Here is a 22,927-nt window from a genome sequence, read left to right on the forward strand (position 1 = left end):
TCACGAGAGATTGGCCTCCGCTAGAGGAAACTCGAGATATCCCTTCGGGAAGGTATCTCGTACGACGCCTCACGAGACGTGGGAGCATCTTTAACGCTTCAACCCCACGGCATGCAACCTGCCAATCGAGTGCGGCGAACCCATTTTGTACCAATTCTAGATTTGAAGCTTTCGTGACTGCAAGGATTCATATTCTTAGGTTATTTCGGGAAAGTCACGTAGGTAAAAAAATAAAAATAAAATTAATAAAAGTAAAATACAAATAAAAGTATATATACAAGGACTGTTTTCTTGGACCTGAAGACGGAGGCTTGTGTTGCCTCCGAAACGTCGTGATTTTTATTTTATTTTTATTTTACTTTTATTAATTTAAATTTTTTACCTACGTGACTTTACCGAAAAAACCTAAGAATATGAACCATTTGTACCACTCGGTGGACAGAGGCAGGGCAACGTAAGAAACTCGCAGGTTGTTTGCAACTGCCGCGCCTGGAGGTCGAACCGGCGACCTCTGGATTGCGAGTCCAGAGTACGATAACCTTAATAACTGTTACATCACGGCAGTATCTCACATGGGGGGCAGGGGGAACAGAGGTAGAGACACGCACACACGAGTGATTGTTCACACGGGGGTAAAGGCGCACACACAGGGATAGAGAAAGAGGTACGGATATACGCATATAAAGGTAGAAACAGATTTACACACAACGGTATAGGGTGAAGAGACGTAAATATATACACAAGTGTACAGGAACATATACAGGGACAAATACATGGACACACAGGGTGTGTACATTATACACAGGAGTACAGAGGCCAACAAACATGGGACACACACACACACAAGCACGGGGCAGAGACACACACACAGGGTACCAGGGGACACATGTACAGAGTGCACAGAGATCAGACATTGAGCACGTACAGGGGTGGAGCCAGTACAAAAGCGTGAGCACAGCGGGTCAGGAAGACGTACTCCCATGGGTGCAAAGACGTGTACACAAAGACGTGAACACAAAGACGTACAGACACATCAGACACATACACAATCAGGCAGAAACATGGGACAATGGAGACAGAGGTAAGGAGACAGGGTACAGCGATATGGACACACAGGGGTGTAAAAAGATACACACAGGGGTACAGGGGTACAGACAAACAGACAGCAGTACAGACACGTACACGCATGCAGCAGTACAGACACATACATGCATGCAGCAGTACAGACACGTACATGCATGCAGCTACATCAACGAGACGCACTCACGTAGACAAGCAAGTAGACAAACAAGTAGACAACCAAATAGAAGCACACACACACACATCTGAATTCACCTTAGAGTAACATCACTATCTGCCATCACCTAACCCGGTATAGAATAAATCAGATGAAAATTGCCCCAAATCCAGAACATATGTTCATGTTTGGAATAATTGAACTGGTAAGCAGACCATATGCCTCCAGCAGTTATGCAGCATATTGCTGGGAAATATTAATAACACACGCACACACACTCACTCGTAAACACATGAACACAAAGATGCCCTTGTTGGCATAATAAACAGGGACAGGAGCCATTGGTGAGCACCTATTAAGGCCGGCGCAGCGCGCGGTGGGGTAAAGGGGTGAGCACTGCACAGGCCGGGTCGCCTTTGTCTCCCCAGTGCTGATGTTGACCACACCGCACCCAAGTACAGTAGTTACGACTCTAGGACAGGGGTCAGCAACCAAAACAACAAGATAATTTTTTTATTTTCGAATTCGGTAAAAAAAACGCTCGATGTTTCAAGAGCTGCCAATGCGACGTGAATACGTGACGGACGGTGGTCCTTAATGAATGACGTCACGAAGCGGTCCTTAAAGGGCTGCACGCGGCTCCGGAGCCGTGAGTTGCCGACCCCGACCCTAGGATCAGCTGACCCAGGAGTGAGTGGCTTCTGGTAGAAAACGCAGATTGCCAAATTTCCACCCGTGAGCTCATCCAGGAATGAAAACCTCTGTTCAATCAATAAAACCCTTGACGTGAACCACGTGAGAGATAACATTTAAACGACGATTTTCTTTCTCTGCTTGGAAAGGGAGATCTCGTGAAAATAGCCGGGCGTGGGCAAAGGGCGAGGAGACGGTGGACTAACACTCGAACAATCGCGGTAACATTCTTGCGGGAGGCAACAACACAGGGATAGCGCTAACTTGTACGCGCATTTCATAAAGCATCTGCAATTAAAAAAAAATACTAAGACCTACTGAGCTATATTGCTTTTTTTCAGAAGCGACCTGGTCACAAATAATAGCTCAATGAAGTGGCTTATCGCGAGGAAATTTACAGCAGCCAAATACTCTAAACACGTGATGTTGATTCTAAATGTGGAAGGAACCCAGAGAAAAATCCACACGACCGCGGGGAAAGAGACATCGCAAACTCTGAATATAAAGCAGGCGTCAGGTTTGAGATCGAATCCACGACTTCCTGCATACAAGGAGAGGGAGATAACATCTCGCCACCGTGGCACCCCTTACTGCCACTATGAAATAAAAATTGCGTAAAACAAGAAAATAAAGGAACCGTATTGTAAGGGTAGCATCGATTCAGGCATCAACACTGAATCATAAGAATTCGCAAGGTCCTTGTACTGTTTGTCTATACACTGTAGGTCACACATCCGACTCATTGGGGACTGGGATGTAGACGATACATGAAACGGTCGGATCTTGAACATCAATGGAAAATCATCACTATGCCGTGCAATAAAAAAGTGCACCGGTTTGCTGGAGGTTAATCAGTTAGCGGGAGATATGCGATGGTAGTTGTTCAAACAGTGCGGGTATAGGAGTGACGCACGTATGAATGTTGAACTTCTTTCGACAAGCACCGAGGTTGTGCGCGCTCCTCCAACGGCTTCGGCACAGTGGCTTCAGGGCGAAGTTGCGAACGAACGCACGGAGCACGCAAGCACACCGACTTCATTCACAATCAGCTGGGACCTCACGGAGCACGTGGGCTCCCGCAACGTACGGTGTAATGCTCAGGCCAGTGCGGATGTCCACTTCCTCGTTTCTAAAAGCAATGTTCATAGCCAGACACGAGCCCAACCCAGGGTGAAACGCTCTGCGATAATAGAATCCATATTTATAGGTATAAAAATGCTTGTTTTATTTTAATTTCATTCACTGAATACATTCTCAGAGAAACATTTTATTCCTTGAAAGTCAGAGCTTGACAATTGTGACCGGATAGTCCAACGGGCATCCTGCACCTGACGGAACCGAACTTGCGTACATTTGGTAATTCACGAATGGTAATGATAATACGTGTTCACACAGACACACAGTTCTTCAGCATTTAAAGAGATGCTGCCGTATAAATCCTGTACAGGGAATTTGGGAATGTGGTACAGTGAAGGCAGTGAATCCCACACGAACCACGACACAACTGTAGACACATACACGACCGTAGTCATGCGCACACACACACACAAATGCGCAGACACTTTCTCAAACACTTAATACCAACTTAAAGAACGCCAGAGCTCACAGTCGTTGAAAGAATGTCGCATTTTTTTTGTTCAACAATATTTTATACATTTTTTTGGCAGCTTATGTAACAGTACCTCTTATTAGCGCGGCTGGCTATATACGGTGCGAAAGAAGTTCAACATACATACATGCAACTATTAGACTATCACGGGCTGCAGGATCTTCATGTATGACAAGTGAGTGATGCTCATCAACCATTCCATCCCTTTAGAGCTAATTGATGAAAATTCCACATTCCTATAGGAAGGGGTCCGTGCATTTGTGCGACATGGACTGTCAACATTCCGAGAGCTGCAACTCATTTTCATCAACCTCACACATGAGATGGGTGAAAACGATCCCTGGCTGGGATTTGAACTTGAAACTTTATGACTGCGGATAAATTGCTCTGACCACAGCAAAAAAACTGGTGGCAACTATTAATAGACATTATTATCATTACGTTCTGAGTCAGTGAATATTTAAATGTTTTCAAATATTTTTAAAAGAGTAATTAGACACGACGTTGAATCGATGACGATTTTTTTAATTGGCTGGTACCGAGTGGAAATCGATAAAAACTTTACGGAATCCATCGAGAACCATTTAAAACGAAAAACTCCAAGAGCATTCCACTTTCTTGGCCTGACGCACAACAAAACGTCTTCAGGGCCCCATCCCATCTGGACAAAAGCAGAGGGCTGCAGGCCGGCCAGACCTGGATGCCAAGGCCCATGCGGCTTATGAGTAAAGTCGAAAGAAAGAAAAAAAATAATGAAATAAACTCTCCCACAAAAATAAAAACACGTCAAAATTTGCTGCCTCTGGGAGCTGGGAAGATGATGTGCTTTCCATGAGCCAGAGGAAAGAGTGAGTGCCTGCCAAGGTATGAAGATCTGTAATCCTTCGGGCTGGGGAGACGGCCCACTGCCAGAAAACGGCCGGCAGCGGGGGGCTGGACGGATGAGGGGGGGGAACGCTAAGCGTGGGATGGAACCCACTCCTCCTCCTTACGCGTGACTCCACGGGTTTGTACCACGCAGCCCTGATCGAGCCCCACGAGAAAATGTGCTTCCCCCCCACCCCAAGCCGTCCTGATATTAAACCGCCGGCTGCACTTTTATTATCGCTTTCATTCCTCCGAAGCAAATCCGCAAGCCGAGCGCGCGCGCACACACAAAAGAACCACACCGCCGCAGGCAAACAGCGGACACGTTCGCTCGTTCCTCCATATATTCCCCATGACGGCTAGAATATAACGTTGCCGAAGGAATTGTCAAAAAAAATAAAATGACAAAAGAGAGGGCGACGGCCCATATCCTCGGCTGACCCCCTCTCTACGCACATCTCCCGGAGCTGCTGCCCGCTCCCTCATGCTCTCTCGCTCTGCCAGATCCACCGCCTCATTCAGAGATATCCCCCACGTCAAGAATTCAACTGCTTCGATGGGGGGAGGGGGGAGGACTGCTGATGCGTGGTGACGGCGCCCGCAATTATATTGTCTCTTCGAAAGGGCAACGTTCAGGCTTCCATTTCACGTGATCTTGATATGCAACAGTTTCACAGAAACCCAAGTAAACATGAATCTCAGCCGTATTCAATCCTAAATTGATCTTCCAGTGAGTGAAGCGTAGACATTTTTACAAAAAGATAATCATGCAAAGGGATAAGTTGGCTTCATGCTCAAACAGGGGGACTTGGAGATTAACGTCTTGCAAGGTCAACTCAGCCAGAAATGAGCCACAGAGCCTCCCTTGGATCCACAAAACTTAAAGGGAGCACCACAGACATGGCATCCCAGACACGAACTCATCACGGTCAATCCACTGCTGGATGAAAGCGTTCCCAAGCCACCACAATCCCCTCATGATCCTCCGATGAATAACTGTAGACTTTAAATCCTACGATAATAATAATAAAGTTGTTATTTATAAGGATATGTAAATTAGAAGCTATCATAAAATAATTCTAGTATTACAGTGCATCAAATTAAGTTAAAACTACAAACACACAGATCCCGCATTTGAATGCGAGTTTTCAGTACCGCATGATTAAAATGACCAGCTTCTCAAGGAAAGATTCTCAGCACAGCTACGAATGACTGCACAAAAAACCCATCACGTTACATTTGGTTTTCCACTTCATTTAGCTAAATTGCAGCTCTGAGAATTAATAACACCGGTGACAAACATTTCTCTTTCACAGGTTGCGTGAGGGAAAAAATTAAGTACTTGTGAAGGGATCTCAAACGTAGTTTTCATGATATATCTTTGCACTCTCCTGACGAGTTCTAAATGGCCACGGTCTCATTAATAGACAGCGACGGCATAATTGGACTAAAATTGGAGAGAAAAACAATACAAATATTGAATCCAGGAAAATGCTGCGTTACTTCTAAAACCTCAAATAACCAGGCCGTAATTTTTAATAAATGACCCTTCCTGTACTGCTAGTGATGTCGTGTGAACACAACCCGACAGAGTTGCGCACATTCGCAACATGCACGGGTCTCAGCCGCAGTCTCATAAACCCAACTGACTTACGGCGACAAAAATGTGCACCAAGGCAATTGGACCTACTCAAGTGTCTCACGATACTGAGCGCACTCCATGGGATCGAGACGCCCTCGACCCAAGGCGGGCGCGCGCGTGATCCTGTCGCTCACCCCTTGCCAGACGACAAAGCCTGTAGGGACAGGTGCTCTGACTCCGCCCAGGCCAGGAAGTCCAAACCTCCACCATTAGAGAGCGACACTTGGGGGGAGCCACGACAACTCACCATCGCCACAGCCGTCATGTCGTCACAGTGAACGAGAACTTGCTTCAAATCTAGAAAGAAGAGAACTTGCTTCCCGTCAGAGCCTGGTCCGAAAGTAACGGAGCGCTAGATGCACTGCTCTGTCCGCTTTGCCCATCTGTCTTGACGGGTCTGCCATGGAGGTGTGCTCCCCCACCCCCACGTGCTCGCATCGGTGGCGAGGATCAAGTCTGGCGGGGGGTCACCTGGTGGGAGATCCTTCTGCAGATTCCACTGCTTTGCCCGCCAGAGCGGACTCTGCTACTCTTGCGGGGTCAGTTCGACTTGTTGATCGAGACTGCTGTGATAGGGATCACATTGACGCAGTATGTACGTACGTGTTTTGAACTTCTTTTGCACCGTACGTAGCCAACCGCGCTAATTGGAGGTGCAGGTGTCATGCCGCCGCCACGAAGCCGTTCAGCAGGCGCCCCATCTAAGACCTCGCCACCACCAAGCGACGGAGCCGACCCCGCGTCCCCCTCACCTCACCTCACACGAACACACCCGCACGCATTCCCCCCCCCCCCATAGAGCTCCGTGGGGAGGTCACCTGGCCGACCGGTTTTTATCCGAGAAGCCCTTATCGGGATTAAACTTTCACGGTTTCCGGCGACCAGGGAATTGGACGACCTCCCCCGACGCTACTTTGCACCGCGGCGCTGCGACCGGCCTTAAGGTTGCAAGGTCGCAGCGAGGGGCCACTCGGCCACCGCGGGTGAAACGCATCTCACACACCCCACACACGCAAGTATCGACGGGGCAGGCAGAGGGAATAAGCATTGTGATGGAGGAGCATCATTAGAAAACACGCAGCGCATCTGAATTGCATAATCAGGCACCCCCGCACAGGGAGCGGAGGGACGGCATAATTACGCCGGGGAACGCAGGCACCATTGTTAGGGGAGTTAAAGGATAAGGCTGTTAGTATGAGTAATCGGGAGAGCGGGGTCACGCGGGGAGCCGTGCACAAATTCCCACGGCGCACCTTTGTGACGGACGCCGATTGATTGGAATTTGCGCCGCGCAGGTTGAGCATTAAGTCGCATATCAAAAGCGCCCGGAACGGCGGTGCGCATGCGAGAGGGTCGCGAGCCTATTGTCCAGAGCCGCATTCTCTTTGAGGTAGGGAGGATAAATGGGGAGCGCAAAGGGGAAATCGCACTCTTGCTCCGAGAAGCCAACGTCCAGGACTGCCCCAGCTCTGCCCTCCAGACGTCCGTGCGACGTGTCGAGGCAAGCAGCGAGGAAAACCCACGGAACGTCGAGTGCCTCAAACCGTGAGTAAGGAGGTAAAAGTGTTTCGTGAACGATAAATAGGGAAAAGGTTCCGGGTTAGTAGAGTAGGCAGCCTCGTCGATTCATACTGACTCAACAACCAGTCCCACGTAGCAGACAATAAATCATTAATAGCTGATCGTGGCCTCGTGTGATCTCGTGTTATAAGTGTGAACGCGTGTGGTACTGTGTATGCGTAAGCTCGCGGCGTGCGTAATCGGCGTACCCCAGGTGCGCGATCATAACGTGAGCGGCGAGCGCGGCGCAGAGCGGCGCAAGAGTGGGTATCGCGTGTGGAGCTGTATGTGTGTGTGCGCGCACGTTCACGACGTGTATAATACAGGTGCGCGATCCTAGCGTGAGTGGTCAGGGTTGAGTGAGTGCCGCGCAGAGCTGTGTGTGGGTGTGCGCGTACGTAATTAACCATGCCTACTACGCGGACCCGCGGGGGAGGGGAATCCTGGAGCGACGGCTCTCACCCCATGGGTGAAGAACCCAGCAGCGGTTCGCCTAGCAGCGAGGGGGCGAGTAATGAGGTTAACCCGGCCGTTAGGGGTACCGAGGGAGGGATCTCGGGGGCTAGCGACCCTCACATATTGGTGTCAGAAGTGGGATGATCCCCCGCGCCCCCAAGGGAGAGAGGCCCCCTAACCCAAGTTAAAGTAAAATGCACATTTACGGGCAAAGGAATTCCATCATGGAAATCGTTTGCCCGCAGCATCAGGGGGGCTAAAAAGGTTAATGGGTGGTCAGATGAGGAGGCGTTGCAGCAGTTAGAGCTACATTTAGATGGGCGGGCAGCTGACTTTGTGGAAGCTTTGCCCGCAAGCGCACAAACTCAGTGGGAAGAATTAATGTGCGAACTTGAACGACGCTTCGGCGCCTATGACGAGGAGGAGGCGCAGGCAGCATTAGAGGCACGCCGTCGCCGACCCGGCGAGGATTTGCGAGATTACGCTGAGGACGTGCGCACGCTGACCCAGCTCGCGTACCCGGAGTACGAGTCAAAAATAATTGAGGGCCTCGCCGCCGGGAAGGTCCAGCGATATTTGGCACAAACCCCGTGGTGGCAGCCAAATGTCGACGGTGCACGCCTCTCCTTTAACACCCTCGTCGAGCGCGCGCGCAAATGCGAGAAACTCTCGGGTGAGCGCGCGCAGCCTCGAGGGAGGGGACGAGAGTGCGCCGTGGCGAGCCTACTCTCCGACGAGGAGGAAGAGATCGCCATCGCAGTAAGGGGACGGGCAAGGGAGCCCCAGAGACCCAGCGAGACCACCCCAGGGTGGGTAGCCGGGTTACAGGCTGGCATAGGAGATATACGCGAGGAAGCGAATAAAAATATGACCAAGCTGCAGTCCTCCGTTGAGGCCATCCAGTCCGAGATGGGGGAGCTGCGCGCCACGGTGGGAGGGCTAACGGGAAGGGTAACCCAACTAGAGGTGGAGTCCAGGCAGCGACAAACTGGGAGAGGGAGCGGGCAGGGGGCCCACTACGGAGCCGCCACCCCTCCCCGGACGTGTTATGTTTGCGATCGGCGAGGGCATCTCAGGAGGGACTGTCCTCAGGTCGCCCGAGCTAGACAAGAGCTAAGGTCAAACACTAAGGCCCCCCTAGAGAGGGGACCACCGGGGGGTGAAATCGACGTAGCCCTGACACGAACAAGCTGTAGTGATAATGGCGAGCGAGTGATCTCCACACAGGTTCCAGCAACAACGCCCCCGGAAACGGTGACTCCTGGCGACTGGCTACGGGAGCTGGTGGCGGGGATCACGGGGGCCACGTCGCTGGTGGAAGGGGAGGTAAACGGAGTGCGCACCCGAATCCTGCTGGACACGGGGGCGGTGGCCTCGCTCGTGAGTGCAGCGCACTGCAGCGCGATCGGGGTCGACGTGCGTCACCTGCAGGCCCCGGACCGCGCGCTGCACACGGCGAGCGGAGCCGGAATGGGGTTGCTGGGGAGAGCAACCCTAGAGGTCCGCATAGGCAGTCAGGTGTGCACCCAGGAGTTCTACGTGTCGAGTGCGTTGTGTCACGCGTGTATCGCAGGTACCGACCTCTTAGAACGGCTAGGACTCAACGTGCAACCCCGCCAGCGATGCGCCACCATGGAGAGCAACGGCGAGCGGATACCGTTCTTGGGACGAGAACCGACGCGCCCCCGCTTCGCACCTGTGGCCGCTATCCTGGCGACGGCAGTCACCATCGGCCCGCTCACCGAGATGCTGGTGCCGGTGGCAACATCCCCCACCGACCCCACGCTCCGACCATCAGGAGAGGTAATGCTAACTCCTCACCCGGAGTTGGCAAAACGGTATGGGGTCGTGGGATCCGCCACGTTGGTAAACGCAGATGGGGACCGATTGTTTATGCGGATGTTTAACCCCCACAGTACCCCAGCGATACTGCGGCGGCGCACCCCGATAGCCACCGTACACCCCCTGCACGCACGCCACTCTAACGACTCGGTGTTCGCACTCTGGGCTGAGGACCCCGGTCGTTCTGAGGGTGACCAGGACCTGGCCTGGCGAGTCGGCCCGACTCCCCGAGCCGAGGTCATTCCCCTGCTCGACGCGTTACATGTGTAGTGGTGATACGCGCTGGGTGTATATGTCGTGTGCCAGCGCGTATGTACGGGTGTGTGTGTGGTGACGCGCGCTGACGGGGAGGAGCAGGCGTCAGTGCGCGGGTGGGGGTAGTGCTGCTGATTGGCTGTGTGCCGGTGACGCGCCCAGAGGGAGTGATCGGGTAGCAGCGCGGTGTGATTGGTCGGGGAGTGGAAACACGCGCTGAGCGGAACCGGATCGTAGGGATAGCGCGTGGGGATTGGGTAACTGAGGAGCGGTGCCGACGTTGAGGTCCGCATCCGCTCCGTCTCCCGGGAAGAAGAGGTATATAAGGTGATGCACAGAGGAGCAGGGGGCAGAAGTGGAACCATCTAAGAATGAAGACGAAGGTGCAGAGATAGAGCCCGGAGAGGAGAGTAATGGAGAATAGAGGAGAGTAAGGTATAAGTGTGTAGCCAGCGAGAGAGAACGGTCTACACGAGCTGAGTAATGTATAGTGTGTAGCCAGCGAGAGAGAACGGTCTACACGAGCTGAGTAATGTATAGTGTGTAGCCAGCGAGAGAGAACGGTCTACACGAGCTGAGTAATGTATAGTGTGTAGCCAGCGAGAGAGAACGGTCTACACGAGCTGAGTAATGTATAGTGTGTAGCCAGAGAGAGAGAACGGTCTACACGAGCCGAGTATGCATACGGTGTAGCCAGAGAGAGAGGAAGGTCTACACGAGCCGAGTATGCATACGGTGTAGCCAGAGAGAGAGATGCAAAGTCTACACGAGGCGAGTGGAGAGTGTAGCAGAGGCGCAGAGTCTACACGAGGCGAGAGAAGAGTGTAGCCGAGGCGCGGAGTCTACACGAGGCACAGAGAGCCAGCAGCACAGAATCCAGAGAGTCAAGAGAAGCGTAGGGTGAAGAAGAAGAGGTCACGAGTTGTACCGTTGTATGGTGACCGCATTGTGAAGAAGAGAGGCCACGCGTTGTATTGTTACAAGTCAAGATTTAATAAAAGAAGTGTGTTCCCGTCAAGGAGTTTCCTGCCGTCATTTTCCAATACTTCACATGTACCATGGGCGGATTTACCTAAGGGAGAGGCCGATCGGCTGCGCGAGTTACTGCGGGAGTACGCCGACGTATTCAGTGAACACGACTCGGACGTGGGTCGGACCGATCTTGTTAAGCACCAAATTGACACCGGTGCAGCCCGACCCATCAAACTCCCTGCGTACCGAGTGGGCGCACCCGAACGCGCCCAAATCAAAGAGGCAGTTGGGGACATGCTTCGCGATAACATAATTCAGCCCTCGGCGAGCCCCTGGTCAGCCCCAGTGGTACTAGTGACGAAAAAGGATGGGTCAACCCGGTTCTGCGTCGATTACCGTAAACTAAATGCAGTCACGCTCGGCGATGCCTTCCCCATACCCCGCATCGACGACACCTTCGACAGCCTCGCTGGAGCGCGATATTTTTCCACCCTCGATCTCGCGTCCGGGTACTGGCAGGTGGAGATGGCGGAGGAGGATCGGCCGAAAACCGCATTCACCACCCCGATGGGGCTATTCGAGTTTCGAGTACTCCCGTTCGGACTCACCAATGCGCCCGCGACGTTCCAGCGGCTGATGGAGTTGGTGATGCGGGGCTTGCAATGGGAACAGTGCCTGATTTACTTGGACGATGTGATAGTGTTCAGTAGATCTTTGTCTGAGCATTGGTCCAGGCTTCGCGAGGTGTTCCAGCGACTGCGAGCGGCTCATCTCAAGCTCAAGCCACGTAAGTGTTACATCGCACAACGCGAGGTGGGGTACCTCGGGCATCGCGTCAGCGAGGCAGGTGTGCACACCGATCCGGAGAAGGTTACCGCCGTAGTGGAGTGGCCACGGCCAAGGAATCTGACGGAGATCAGATCATTTTTGGGGCTCGCCACCTATTATCGTCGATTTGTAAAGGGATTCAGCGAGATTGCACGCCCCCTCACCCAACTCACCTCCCCTAAGCACCCCTACCAGTGGACGGGGGCCTGTCAGACGGCCTTCACCACTCTCAAAGACCACCTCACCCACGCCCCCACCCTCGCTTTCCCCGATTTTACCACCGATTTTATTTTGGACACCGATGCCTGCAGCAGCGGGCTGGGCGCGGTGTTGTCACAGGTACAGGATGGGACGGAACGAGTCATCGCGTACGCCAGCCGGACCTTGAGTGGGGCCGAGCTTAACTATTGCGTGACCCGCCAAGAGTTGTACGCCGTGATTTTCGCATGTAAGCAGTTCCGGCCGTATTTGTACGGCAGGAAATGTCGCGTACGCACTGACCATTATGCTCTGCAGTTCCTTCTTACATTCAAGGAGCCGCGGGGGCAGATGGCCCGGTGGTTGGCGCAGTTGCAGGAGTACAACCTGCAAATCAAGTATCGGGCTGGCCGGACGCATGCAAACGCGGACGCCTTGTCGAGGCGACCCACGGTGGACGCCGAGACAAGGGCGGAGGAGGCCTGCCCATGCTTCACGGGGGGACGCTGCCGGCAGGCAACGGACCCCCGAGCGGCCGCGGCCACTGACCCCCCCCCAGCGAGAGAGAGTGCAGTGTGCGCCACAGAGGCCCTCACAGGTGGCACCGAGGATCCCGTCGACCGCACGAAAAGCGCGGGACCCGCGGCTCGGGACCCGATCGGACGGATCCAGGAGGACGTCGGCTGCGCCTTCCCGGGCCTGAACGACGAGCAGCTGAGACAGACCCAGCAGCGAGATCCCGATCTGGCGGCAGTGGAGGCGGCACTGCGGGAGGAAAAGAGCGCCCTACCAGGACCCTGGAGCGGTTTGTATGCCCGGTTGTGTGTGCAGAACGAAGTGGTACGGGAGTTAACCGAGGCCGGCCAGCCGGGGTGCATCTGTGTTCCTGCCCAGGTGCGACCCCAGCTACTTCGGCTGGTGCATGACCACCCACTCGGGGGCCACGATGGGGAACGACGCACTCGAGAGACCCTGCGTCGCCAGTATCTCTGGCCCAAATTGGCACAAGACGTGGCGGCCTGGGTACAGGGCTGCCGCGCCTGTCAGCAGTGCGGGCCGAAACCGGCACGATACCAGGTACCCCTAAGGCCGTTCCGCGTCAGCCGCACGAATCAGCTGGTCGGGATTGACCTACAGGGGCCATTCCCGCGATCCCATCGAGGCAACCGATATATCCTAGTCGCAGTAGAGTATTTCACCCGCTACCCCGTGGCAGTGGCCATCCCTGATAAAACGGCCTTGGTGGTGGCCCGGGCATTCGTGGAACACTACGTACTTAAGCACGGGATCCCAGAACGAGTCCTCACCGACCAGGGTAGCGAGTTCGAGGCCGAGTTGTTCCAGGCACTGTGCCGAGAGTTCGGAATCCAGAAGGACCGAACCACAGCGTACCACCCCCAAGCGAACGGTATGGTGGAGCGCATGAATCAGACCCTAGCGGGGAAACTCAAACGTATGGCGGCCGCAAATCAACGGGATTGGGACGAACACCTCCCCTACGCCCTTTTCGCCTACGCCACCACCGTACACACGTCGACGGGACAAACCCCGTTTTTAATGATGTTCGGCCGTGAGTCTCGTTTACCCGCAGATCTGCTATTCGGCGTCCCTTCCCCCCAGCCGGAGGAGGGAAGCCGCCCCGTGGAACACCTGTTGGAGACCCTGCGAGAAGCCCGAGGCCGAGCATACCCGCAAGGGGAAGCCGCGCATCGGCGGCAGGAACAGGGCACCCGACCCCGCATGGAACCCCCCTTATTCCTGACAGGCGCTAAGGTGTGGCTACACACCCCTCGCGTCGGGGCCGGGCAGGTGGGGAAACTGACGACCTACTGGCGGGGACCCTGGACCGTGGTGCGACAGATCTCCCCCTGGACGGTACTAATTTATGGCGGGGAGAGGGATCGAGAGACGGTGGTCAACGTCCGCCGCTTAAAACCGTGGAAAGCGGCCCCGGCGAGAGAGAACCCCGTCACTCGAAGGCCCCGAAATCCCGGAGTACCCGCACCCCTCGTGTTGGGGGGCCTCGCACCCTACATGGGCCCCGCCGGGCCCCCGAGACGCCCCGACCCCGCCAGGGGACGGCGCGGACGACGGCCCCTAAACCCCTCCGCTTCTGAGTTTGTACCCCAGCCCGCAGGTACCGAGGTACAGAGAGAGCCGCTGGAGTGGAGGAGGAGGCCGCCGCAGGAGCTGCAGAGGACGGAGCCACCCACCCCGAGACCAGCCACGAGGGCCGGACGGACCCCCCGGACCCCGCAGCGTTTCCTCGTGGGCGCGGCTCAAGCAAGGTGCTCCAGTCAACCCGGGACGGGGACCAGCACCTCGGGGGGCTATGTCATGCCGCCGCCATGAAGCCGTTCAGCAGGCGCCCCATCTAAGACCTCGCCACCACCAAGCGACGGAGCCGACCCCGCGTCCCCCTCACCTCACCTCACACGAACACACCCGCACGCATTCCCCCCCCCCCCCGCATGGAGCTCCGTGGGGAGGTCACCTGGCCGACTGGTTTTTATCCGAGAAGCCCTTATCGGGATTAAACTTTCACGGTTTCCGGCGACCAGGGAATTGGACGACCTCCCCCGACGCTACTTTGCACCGCGGCGCTGCGACCGGCCTTAAGGTTGCAAGGTCGCAGCGAGGGGCCACTCGGCCACCGCGGGTGAAACGCATCTCACACACCCCACACACGCAAGTATCGACGGGGCAGGCAGAGGGAATAAGCATTGTGATGGAGGAGCATCATTAGAAAACACGCAGCGCATCTGAATTGCATAATCAGGCACCCCCGCACAGGGAGCGGAGGGACGGCATAATTACGCCGGGGAACGCAGGCACCATTGTTAGGGGAGTTAAAGGATAAGGCTGTTAGTATGAGTAATCGGGAGAGCGGGGTCACGCGGGGAGCCGTGCACAAATTCCCACGGCGCACCTTTGTGACGGACGCCGCCGCATAAACTGCGATAATGGGGGGGGGCCTGCGTGAGAAAGGGATTGATTGGAATTTGCGCCGTGCAGGTTGAGCATTAATTAGCATATCAAAAGCGGATTGATTGGAATTTGCGCCGCGCAGGTTGAGCATTAAGTCGCATATCAAAAGCGCCCGGAACGGCGGTGCGCATGCGAGAGGATCGCGAGCCTATTGTCCAGAGCCGCATTCCCTTTGAGGTAGGGAGGATAAATGGGGAGCGCAAAGGGGAAATCGCACTCTTGCTCCGAGAAGCCAACGTCCAGGACTGCCCCAGCTCTGCCCTCCGGACGTCCGTGCGACGTGTCGAGGCAAGCAGCGAGGAAAACCCACGGAACGTCGAGTGCCTCAAACCGTGAGTAAGGAGGTAAAAGTGTTTCGTGAACGATAAATAGGGAATAGGTTCCGGGTTAGTAGAGTAGGCAGCCTCGTCGATTCATACTGACTCAACAACCAGTCCCACGTAGCAGACAATAAATCATTAATAGCTGATCGTGGCCTCGTGTGATCTCGTGTTATAAGTGTGAACGCGTGTGGTACTGTGTATGCGTAAGCTCGCGGCGTGCGTAATCGGCGTACCCCAGGTGCGCGATCATAACGTGAGCGGCGAGCGCGGCGCAGAGCGGCGCAAGAGTGGGTATCGCGTGTGGAGCTGTATGTGTGTGTGCGCGCACGTTCACGACGTGTATAATACAGGTGCGCGATCCTAGTGTGAGTGGTCAGGGTTGAGTGAGTGCCGCGCAGAGCTGTGTGTGGGTGTGCGCGTACGTAATTAACCATGCCTACTACGTGGACCCGCGGGGGAGGGGAATCCTGGAGCGACGGCTCTCACCCCATGGGTGAAGAACCCAGCAGCGGTTCGCCTAGCAGCGAGGGGGCGAGTAATGAGGTTAACCCGGCCGTTAGGGGTACCGAGGGAGGGATCTCGGGGGCTAGCGACCCTCACACAGGGAAGGACAACAAACGAAAGCACAAAAATAAGTTCTAAAGAAATGAGTTTTCAATCTAGATTTAAAAGTGCACAGCTCTAGTGGCTTCCTAATATCTGAAGGAAGAGCGTTGCAGATGACCACAGAAGTACATCTGAAAGCGCACAATGCGGTGACCGTCTTTGTTTGATGGCTAGCCAAAAGCCGCTGTGAGGATGACCGGACCTCACGTGGTGGTCTATGCTCCTTGACTATATCAGAAAGGTATTGTGGTTCATTTTTGGCAAGCCCACTCTAGTGGTCTCATGTGTAGTCTCGCCCAGGGCACCATCTCCGCAGTGGAGGCCATGTGCCCCAGGAGGACGAAGATGCTCCTTGTCCTGGGGGCAGAAAAGCAGCACCTTGGTACATCCGGACATTGCTTCATCCAGATGTCGGCACCGGGGTGGTTAAGAGTCACCGAGTTGGTTGGAGGCTGGGTCGACCACCCAAATGTGGTCCTCAAGGAGTTGAAGGACAGCATCGGTCCTGCTGGACCGATGTGACGGTGTTCATCCAGACGGGTAAATGTGAACACCTCTCTCTTTCTCTTATAGATGACACCAACATGGCCGGGAGAACCTTGGTGGACGCCCTTGGAGGAGAAGCCAGGCAGAATGGCAGCGCTCGGTGCTTGCAATATTGGCCGAGAGCGCAGAACCGCAGGTAACTGGAAGCACCGCAAGTGCATGGACACATGGAGCAGTAGGTCCACTGATGTCATCTAATCTCCCCATTCCAGGGAGTTCCTCATGGAATGCAGTAACTCAATCTTGCAACGCTCCTTCTTGAGGAAGTAATTTAGCCTTGGACGGTCCAGAAATGGCCCTGTTGGCAGCTACGTATTGAACAGCTCGAATGTTTAGAAGTTGCGACATTTCCTTGGTGAGCGAGCACCTGAGGGAGCTCCGAATTCTCCGGCGGAGGCCCATTCCCGATAGATCTACTTTTCCAGATTCCGGATATGGAAGAGCTGTATTCTTTGCCGATATACCCCTGGTGAGGTCAGCTCTGACTTGGGTCGGCTGCCTGCGCCTGATACTCAGTGGTGGAAATGGGCCGGAACGCCCCAAAATGCTGTGACGGGAGGGAAAATTTGATCCTGACTGCGTTCCAGATGGAAACAAGGATTCATATTTTTGTATGTATTAGACTCACAAATACAACCGCTAGAGTAATAGAGAGACCCACAGACACGCTCAGAGACCCACAGACAAGCTCAGCCACACACAGACGCACATAGAATCCCACAGACACACAAAAGAGACCCACACAAGTAGCGAAGCCCTTCCTACGATTTAGTGGGAGGAATCATTTATGAGTTCCCCCAGTAATTAGTTTCCATTTCCAGGCCTGATGATACTATGCCTCAGCATGCGCAGGAGATCTTGTGGGAACGTCCATTTCTCAGTTCTCTCTTCAACCAACGAATCCCAGTCCAAAGACGATCCTGCCAACAAGGGCGCTACATCACCCATGCAATCTTTTCCCAAATTTGCTCTCCGACATAGAGCTTCTCTACTCATGGCCTCCTGCACAAAGGCGCCCAGATGAAGCTTGTCCAGCGGTTTCACACAAAGGCTTTCGCGACCAATATTACAATTCTGGCAAAATCTCCTGACAAAGCTGGATTTAATAGCCGGCGAAACATTACGGTACTCGAATTGGAAATGTTATGGAATTACTTTCCATACGGGTGGGCTGAACTAGTAACTAATTGGCACGTTTTGTTTACGTGACAAACCTTACTAATTGGCTGTGTCAGGTGATGGTGGGTTAACGATACATTTATATTTACTTGATCTAACCCAAAAAAACTAAACTTTATTATGACTTGTCCAAGCTGTATTGCAGGGTTCTGGGGAGACGTACTCATCCAGGGAGACGTAGTCGTCTGGGGAGACGTAGTCGTCCGGGGAGACGTAGTCGTCCGGGGAGACGTAGTCGTCCGGGGAGACGTAGTCGTCCGGTGAGACGTAGTCGTCCGGGGAGACGTAGTCGTCCGGGGAGACATACTCATCCCAGCCAACGAAATTTTTCTCCAGAGGTTTGACGCTTCCGCAGCGAGACGCCAAGCAAGCGGCGCTAACCTTTGATTCGCGACAGCGTGTGGACGCGCATTGTTGTTGTTGTTGTCTCCAGAGACTGACAATTCTGCCACATGCAGGGTACGTGGTTGCCTCGGACCAACAACAGCAGGAGGGGGGTCACTGTTTCACTGTTCCGGGAAAACGCCGGCGCCGGTACCACCCGAGCTTCGTGCAGTGTCTTTGGCAAAAGCCTCGGCTGTCTGGTCAGGACCACTGGGGCCCTCATGACCACCGAGGGCAGGACTGCCCCGGCACTCCGGTGAGGACATGCTCGTCTACATGTGTAGTAGGTTCTATGAGACGTAGACGACGTAGTCAGAGGCACACTTATTTATTATAACGTTTCACTCAGCACAGGCCAATGTACACAATACTCGAAGGGGTAACGGCCCATTCACCCGTCTAACAGGGAGAACCCAGTAACTCTAACCTGCTAGCCTACTCCCAGGTCCTCCACTCGAGAGCTAGGGGAGGCTAGCTGATCCAGCTCTGGTCAAGCTAAGATCACGGCACCTTTAGCCACCAGACCTGCTCTTACAAGAGCATCGGCTCTGGGCTCTCGGGGCCACGCCACTGGCTTGCCCTGGTCGGTCCTTAGAAGGACAGCGATCCAGGGGAGTCCCAGAACCTATCTAGCCAGTCTTCTCTCTTCACTGGTTTAAGCTGAACACTGAACCCCGAGCCCACCGGCTCACCGCCTTATATAGCAACTCCCCCCCGAGGGGTGGGGCCGTGGGGGATCACAGCGCCGTTACAGCCCCCCAGGGCTAACCGATGCGGATGTGGATGTAAGCATCCTTCCGTGTGCGGGCATAACCACCCCTTGTGTGTTTGTTCGCCCTCCCGTAACACCCCTACACATGGAATATGCGGTGAAGTCCCTGACGTGGCTGGCGCCGCGGTGGCGAGATGTTAAATACTTTGCCTGGTATACAGGAGGTCATGGGTTAGATCCCGACTGTGATGCCTGTATATATGGAGTTTGCATGTCTCTCCCCGTGGTCGTGTGTATTTTTCTCTGAGTCCTCCGGTTTTTCCCTTCACATTTAGAATCAACACGTATTTAGAGTATTTGTCTGCTTTAAATTTCCATGTGATAAGCCACATCGCTGCGCTATCATTTGTGGCCAGATTGCTTCTAAAAGAGAGCTATACAGCTCAAAAATTGTTATAAATAAGAATTCACAGTAAATAGTTAAATAGTATCTAATCCACGCCTCTTGCCGCACCACCATTACCCATGGCTCTTCAGGCACCAAATGCACTGCCTCAGCGTTCCGTCTTCCCTGTGCCGTGAGGTGAGCGCGTCACGCGAAATGTTTCATGCCCGAGGCAGTGCGAGCACCATGGCCACGGATCTCCTTGCCGCCTTCGACGCGTAATTGCGATACGTGACTGCGGCACTCCGGTACACGTGGTCATATGCTCCTGGACAAGGACTGCCATGTAAAGCACACCTCCGATTAGCACGGTTCACTACGTACGGTGCGAAAGAATTTCAACACACATACATACATACGTCTCTCACACGCGGCCGTCAGAGTAAATAAATAATGGTGCGCGTTGCGCTGCTCAAGCATGGTATTTTTATGTTGTGAAAAGAGATATAGGTGTATATTTTTAGGTTAGGAAGAGAGTTGTAATGACTGTCCGAAACACATCCAGAATTTATTGTATTAAGCTCATGGGGAAGTCATCCCGAAGTATGACATTATGTTTAATGCGTTTTTTTTTAAGAACGCATCCCTTTCGTAAATCGAGAGATACCTGCATTCATTTCAAATAACCTAACAAGGCCGGGCGTTATTGGGAACTCTTGCTGCGCCAAGCGTTGAAGGCTCGTGTGCAGAGCTGTGCGGCAGACATAAATCCTGCCCTCCACTTCCACGCCCACCAGCATCTAGGCTCACTTGGTGGTCCAGAAAGGGGCCTCTTGTAGTAGGTTCAGTCGGTGGCTCAGGAATGGCCCCACTTCCATGTGGCTCAAGAATGGCCCCACTTCCATGAGGCTCAGTGGCTCAGGAATGGCCCCACTTCCATGAGGCCCAACTTCCATGAGGCTCAGAAATGGCCCCACTTCCATGAGGCCCAACTTCCGTGAGACTCAGAAATGGCCCCACTTCCATGAGGCCCAACTTCCATGAGACTCAAAAATGGCCCCACTTCCATGAGGCCCAACTTCCATGAGGCTCAGGAATGGCCCCACTTCCATAAAAATCAGTCGCTCAGGAATGGCCCAACTTCCATTAGGCTCGATGGTTCAGGAATGGAATGGCCCGGCTTGCATGAGGCTCGGGGGCCCAGTAAGAGCTCCCCGTTGTATTCCAGGTTCGACAGTCCCACAGCTCTGATTCATGTCATCACCACCACCGCCACCGCACTCCGTGAACCAATGGAATCGATGGAGCCCACTCCCACGGCCCCTGCTCTGCCTCCCCTCCCTGGTTAGAGTGTGTGGCGTGGGAAGGATTTTTTTCAATGTTCTTTTTTAACAGTTTAGTTTAGACATATATTAAATTAGGCTGTTTAAAGTAAAAATATAACTTATTTTTACTAATTTCCACCGCGTTTTTTTAATAGTAGTGACACTAAGACTTCCCAGACAGCGCATCTCATTTGCGCACTGACCCAGCAATCTTACCAAGTTTAGCTCTGTTAAAAGCATTTGGTTCGGATCAAAAAGCAAGCCCCCTGGTTATACCGGCGCAAGACGAGACCGACTTCTTCATCGGAGCCATAGAACAAGGTTTTCATTTTCATAACACTCGACTCGAAAAAGATTAACTTCTACCGAACTCTAAAAACTAAACTTTCCAGCCCATTAAAACCACTGAGCATAATCACACTGCTATGCAGATAAGTGGGACTCAATAGACAGACGCATGGTAAGTTACCACTGGGGTAAAAGTTGTTTAGCTTCAGAGCTCATCTGCATAGAATAACCTAAGTCTATTATAAAAAAAATTAGAGCAGTGACACAAATTAAAATATATTTGGAAATTTTCTGGCATGCATTCGATCACTTTCCAACCGAGGTTGAAAACCGTTATAGGCAACAGAGCAAAATGTATCAAAGATTTGGCTGAATCTCCACAGAGCAGAACAAAAAAACCTCAATTGTCAATTGTAGAAAGGCACCTGGGGGCCTATCGCGATAACATCCGGTAAAGGCGAGCAGCCAGGCCCAACTTCTCCCCCATTCTGCTTGTTGCCGGGCCTAGCCGGCAAGGGGCTGCCACGGGAGCGAGCGCGGGGCCGTGCCGCCAAGTCTGGCTCACGAACCAAGGCAGCGTCGGCGGCTTCCCAGCGCCGGGTGGCAGCGAGTATGCAGCATGGGCGCCTGCCAAACCCAAACCCAGCTTCCCCGCGCGTGGGCGGCGGTGGGAATGGGGCCCCCGCTCTCCGCTCCGCTGCATTCTCCGGCGCCTAAAAAAATAAAAGGAACCCTTCGACAGTTCAAGAGCGTCGCAATGCTCGGACCAAAATATACTTTTTTTCATGGGATAGTTAGTTGAAGGATTTTGTTCGAGTTATAAAAGGGTCAAAAACTACTTTAAACATTCCCATGTAAGCGTGTACGCCTGTAGGCATCACACACTGAAACTGTTTGTGCAGTGGCTATTTGTAACGAATCCTTGAGTAGCTATTTTTTTTTGTTACCAATGTGCTTCATCCAGTTTACAATTTCATCATCAGTCTGAACCACTTAAGAAGCACAGGAAATGTCACTTATGAGGATCAAAAATCCTTGCATCACAACTGTGAAAACGTACTCAGCATGACAACAACCATGCGGGCAAATCCTGCCCTGCACATGGTGATTTCATGGTTAACTCTTGAGCTTAATGGAAGCAAGTTAAAAGATCGATGTCCGAATGCTCAAGTGAACATTGGAAGGTACTCTTTTCCATTGATAGTCCTGAGGCATTGGTGGAATATCCACATCACATTCCTATAGCACTCGTTTTATTAACCCTTAACAGATGATGGGCTGAGACAATCCCTGACCGGTATTTGCTTTAGAGTCGGTGGTAGTTAGTTGGCCGTAATTCCTGCCACCTTGTTGTGGAAACGATGGCCCGCTTTTCCAGAAAATCGACCCTTTTCCACATTTCGTAATTCACGAGGGGGCGATTTTCACGCCAAGGAGAGTCCACTCCACTGCAAACGGAGAATGGCCCAAGCGAGCGGGGTGACAGCAGGGTTAGGGAAACATCGCGGTGGTGGAAAGTTTCAGCGCGGAAACTTTGAGGATTTGTGTGTGAAATGGCGTGCGGTGTTTGTGCAGCGAGTGCTGAGACAGCGCCGGTGACCCAGTCCACACTCATTAGCGTGCTTGTTTGTTACCTTCATTCCGCAACTTTGTTGCACAATTTCAGCGCTAACTTTCGAGCGTATTTTAGTTGGCGTAACATGTGCGTGTGTATGTACATTGAACCTCTTCCGCACTGTACGGAAGCAAGTGTGCTGATGAAGATGCGGGGTTATGTGTGTGAAATAAAACTAAACTATTGAAAACTATTTTTCTATTACCAGGTAAGGCCCACTAAGCTACATAGCTATTTTTCAGAAGTGACCTGGCTATCACAAATGGTAGCTCAACTAAGTGGCTTATCATGTGGAAATTTATAGCAGCCAAATAATCTAAACACATGTTTATAAATGTTTAGGGAAAAACTGGAGGACCCTGAGAAAAATCCACACAACCACGGGGAAAACATGCAAACTTCAAATATACAGCAGGC

The 22,927-nt window shown here is 53.1% G+C and overlaps 1 protein-coding gene across 1 annotated transcript in view; it reads right to left on the reverse strand.

The window, feature by feature from the left end:
- LOC144732389 (uncharacterized) overlaps positions 1 to 22,927 on the reverse strand; it is a 198,591-nt gene that overhangs the window by 141,006 nt on the left and 34,658 nt on the right. The window lies entirely within an intron of this gene.

This window comes from Lampetra planeri, chromosome 42, assembly GCF_965212315.1.
Source record: "Lampetra planeri chromosome 42, kcLamPlan1.2.h2, whole genome shotgun sequence".
NCBI classification, from domain to species: Eukaryota; Metazoa; Chordata; class Hyperoartia; order Petromyzontiformes; family Petromyzontidae; genus Lampetra; species Lampetra planeri.